Raw genomic sequence first — 4,839 nt, 5'->3', positions numbered from 1 at the left:
ATATAGGAGGGGAGGGTGGATGGGGAATGAGTTAATAATGAGTACAAGAAGAAAAAATGTTTTAGAACTGACTGGAGAAAAGGCTTTTTTAAAAATAAGTTTGAACAATGGAAGTGTATGATATGTGAATTAGACGTCCATAAAACGATTTTAAAAGAGAGAGTAGAGGTGCCTCACAGGGTTTTGAAGACTTGTGATTGCAAAAGCAGACCGCCACGTTTCTGTCTCGTGAGGGACTGGAGGGCTCCCACGCTGACCTTTGGTTAGCAGCTGAGCTCTTAACCACTGTGCAGCCAGGGCTGCTTCCACACCAAGCAGGCTGCTGTGAACAGTAGTTGATTCCAGCATCACTGCTTGTACCTCCTAGTTTAGAATTGGAAACGTTTGTGATCCTTTGGAGGGCAGCTAAGAATGAGGTGGGTAGCCTGTTCCACTTTTAACAAGTCTGAGAGTGAGTGGGAAGTCTTTTCCCCCCCAGCTACCATTGACCCATCCCTCAAAACAAAAGAAGTCCACTACCTCTGAGCCCATTCTATAGGACAGAATGGGACTTACTGCCCCTTAATATTTCCAAAGCCGTTTAGTAGGCTTAAGGCTTGACGGAAGCAGTCAGCCTCACCTTTCTCCCACTGAGTGGCTACTAGCCAGAAACTACCCTTCTTATGGTGAGCAGTCCCGCCCTTAACCCTTGCCCCACCAGGGCTCATGTGTGAGCCATCAGCCCATGGGAATTACTGAGAGCTCTTCTAAAAAACAGCAAGGCTACTACCATATAAATGTATTTAAACTCTAAAATGGTGAAGTGACCTCAAGTTCTGAATGGCTCAGCTTGTGTTTATTGTAGTGGCTTTCCAACCTCTGGGAAAACTGCAGGGAAAACCTAGTCGGAAGGAGGGCTGAAAGTCCAGCATAAATGCTGGATGCTAAGTCCACTGGTGAGTCTGTAGCTGCAGTAGACTTGGCTTCACTGTGTTTGAGGATAAAGTGCTATCACATTTCTCTACTAAGTGGTCATGCCGATGTTGGGTGGATGTTTGTTCTTGTGTGTCTTGATGCCTTGATAAAGTGAGTCACTACGAGGAGCGAAAGGATCTGGTAGACCTCTATGGGGTATTGATTTATAAGAAAAATGGGGGCTAAACAAATGAAAAGGAAGTTGCCCTTTTAATACTTCATAAGGAGTGTTAAAAGTGCAGTGTAAGAGTACAGAGTAGAAACTCTGTGTCTCTGCTAACATAGCCTGTGGCATTTGTACAAGCCCTGGGCGGCACATTGTACAAGCCCTGGTTGAAGGGGGCACTCCTGGAAGAATAAATAGCCTGAACTAAAGACCCGTAGTTGTGAGAGTCGGCACTCCTGTGGTATTCACACAATTAATGTTTTCAGCTTTGATGCTTCTAAAATAAGGCAAACATACATGACCTGTTATTTGTTATTTTCTTAAACTGTAGGTTTGAATTGAGGAAGCGTTTCACTGAGCTGCTTAGAATCTCCACCCCCTGTACTCGCTTTGGTTCTAATTGAATGCATAAGTTTTGCCTCTGGAGGTAGGGGAGGAAATTTCACTGGGAGTTTAGCTGATCTGATTGGGCTTGTTATAAGCTGTAGGTTCGGGCCACGTTTACTCTCTTTACAGCTCTTGGGGTCAGCACGCACCTGAAACAAAAGGTTGAAACAGTGGAGAAATGCCCACCTGCAGGAACACATTTTAAGTGTCTGCTCATGCCAAAGCAGTCACATGTCCTAGCCTGATGTCAAGGGAGGACACAGCCCGGTGAAATCACTGTGAGGCCATAGCACACGAGGGGATGCATAATAAATGCAGGGGGATGAAGACGTGGGGCCATGACTCAATCTCCTACCATATGTGCTCCAGGGGGATTTCTGGATCAGGGTATATAAGGATGCCTATTGAAGATTTCTATGCATCAGGAGTCTGTTCTGAGATGAGATTCTGTACAGTGTCTCTCACACACTGGTATCCCAAAGCAGTGTAGTCGTAGGTTCTTCTGAAAACCTTCATGGAAAATCAACCTTGTAATTTCCCTTACCTGATTTTGTTGTTGTTGTTGTTAATGCTGTTGTTAGCTGTTAGTAAGTTGACTTTGACTCATGCAGTGGAACAAAATGTCCAGTCCCGCAACATCCTCAGAATTGCCATCATGGTCAAATCCATCATTGTAGCTGCTATGCTAGCCCACCTCACCGGACATCTTTTGAGTGCTCACACTGAACCTAATAAGGCGCCCCTCTAATGATGATGGCACCCTCTTGATGATGTGTCCAAAGCAATTGAGTCAGGCAGTGCAGTGATGGGATCCATAAGGTTTTCATTGGCTAGTGTTAGGGAAGAGATCACCAGGCCTTTCTTCCTAATCTCTCATAATCTGAAGCCTGTGCTGAAATTTATCCACCATGGGTACTGGGATTTTGCTAGTGGCGTTGGTTCCAGTATCAAAGCAACACACACGCCACCACAGTGTGGCAGACAGGTTAATTAGATGTTTAGAAGGTGGGCTTTCTAAACTAGTCACTCTTCTATGAGAAAAAGACCTCTCCAAATTCCAGCCAGGTCTTGGAACTTCCACATCACTTAAATTAATAAGGATATCACTCTTTAGGAAATGGAAAATCACTAGAGATTTTTAATGAGGAAAATAAGTTCTAACCTTCTAGATAGTGGAAAGAAGTAAAAAGGAAATATATTCTGCAAATGTTAAAGCAATGCTATAGGTTAGGCTCTGGTAGGAGAATATAAAGTATTCCTAGAGAAATAAGTAGAAATTAAAGGCAAGGAGAGGAAATACTGATGTGGGTTACTTAGTAGCCACATTTTCTCAAATGTTACAAGTAAAACAATAAACCTGTCACTTGATACTTTTTCTCCCAGACCAGTGGAAACGCAGCCAGTGTGGCTAGATTGGCCTTCTTCTGTGGCTCACACTCCGGACACTTAGAGAAGCTGGGGCAGGCTTTGGTATCTCAAGACGTAGGTTTGAATCCCAGTTTTGACATGTGCCCAGGAATTTGAAGAAATTGCTTTGCTTCCTGAGCTTCAGAAGGGAATTAATCGGTGAAACTCGGATAATCCCACCCTCTGAGGACTTCTAAAAGGAGCCTTGGTAGTTCAGTGCTTGGCTTGTAGCAGAGAGTTTGGCAGTGTCAGCCCACCAGATGCTGTCTGGGGAAAAGATGTGGCAGTTGGCTACTGTAAAAGGGTATATATAGCCCTAGGGTAGCTTCAGGCCTTCCTGTAGGTTTGCGAAGAGTCAGAATGGACTGGCCAGCAATGGGTGAGGATTAATTAAGGTGATTCACATTAGCAGCAGATCAGTGCCTGATGAATATCTAGCAAGTGCTCAATCAACGTTAATCATTAATATCTCTGATCAGAAGATAGATTTTGGTCCCAATAAGTAAATGTTTGAAAAACTAAATAGCACGGAGGCCGGGTACCAGTTTTAGGATCCTGGGAGTGAGTGTACCCTAGCACACTGTGTAACCCTAATTCAGTTTTAAAAGAGGAAGAGACAGTGTAAAGTGACTGAAGAAAAAACAATAGTTATAAGGCACCTGCCAATGGGATCTTACATCTACCCCTTTCTTTCTTAGTTTCCAAGACCCCATCTGTGCTATGAGACTATGTTTCAGTTCTAAATGTCCCTGAATGCCAATCCTGGGTAAAAATGGAAAATAAGATCACCTTTTTGCACCCTTTCCCCATTTTCTGTGCCTTCTCACCCTTAAGCTTTACTCTGATTCTTTGGGCTTCTCCTGCCCACCTGGGCAGCCTCCTGCAAGGAAGGGCTCTGGCAACCAGTGCCACGGCCTGACCTGTGAACCCACATCTACACACTCTTTTCTCATCTTCCTGTACGTGCTCCAGTTAAGCAGCTAGGGAATTGCTGGCAGTATGTCACTGAATTAAAAAACACTCCCTGCCCCCTCATCCATTGGTTATAGTGGATTACTGCTGAAGAAATAATACTCTAGCCCTATGTGCTGGCAATTTTTAGCTACTGTGTTGTCATAAAAGTCTTACAAGTTACCTTTATTTTAGGAATCCACTCCAGAGGTGGCTCTGGAGGTAATGACACAGACCAAATTAAGAACATGTGGCATGATGTCGATTCTTATAAGAAACTCCTACAAACACCTTTTGGAATTAGGTTTTTAAAATCCCTTTTATAGTTAATAAGTAGGAGACTTTGAGGACCGTTTAATCACGTGCCATTGCAAAGTTCTGCATCAGAGCCAGGGCTCACAGAGCCTCAGTAAGCTGGAATGCCCACAGCACTCACAGTTCCTCCCTGTGACACCTTTATAGCCTGCATTGCCTTCCTCAAAGGAACAGATTCGGGAGGGGCCCCTTTTAGAGAAGAGCCCATGGAAGAGGTTTTTTTTTTTTTTTTTGAGAAAGCAATTGCCTTTTTATTGGTAGAAAAAATATGAGGGTCAACCTCCCAGTGGGAAAAAATGACTAACCATACTTAGACAGACTCCAGGAGGAGAATATGCCTGGAACCATGTGCCTTACAGGGCACGTTGTATTGAGTTTCTGTATAGCCTTGGAACCCAGGCCATGTGCCGTAGAATACTGGGACGTGGGACCCCGGGTTTTCAAGGCACACAACACACTCTAAAGGCCATACTAGAGGGATATGATGTGGAAACCCAACTAGGTGAACTGGGCTCTACCTCAAATGTGCCTGTTACCAGAAGACTTAAGGCTGAAAGTACATAGTGTGTGAAGGAGCAGAAGACAGCTATGCCAAGAGTATTGACTTGTCAATAAGTGGACTACCATTTACGGACTACTTCAATGCCCTGCTTGTTTTA

Source organism: Echinops telfairi, unplaced genomic scaffold (genome assembly GCF_000313985.2).
Source record: "Echinops telfairi isolate 266 unplaced genomic scaffold, ASM31398v2 ScPeMD7_23;HRSCAF=83, whole genome shotgun sequence".
Taxonomy (NCBI): Eukaryota; Metazoa; Chordata; class Mammalia; order Afrosoricida; family Tenrecidae; genus Echinops; species Echinops telfairi.
The sequence above is the reverse complement of the archived record's forward strand: the minus strand, read 5'-3'. Positions refer to the sequence as shown.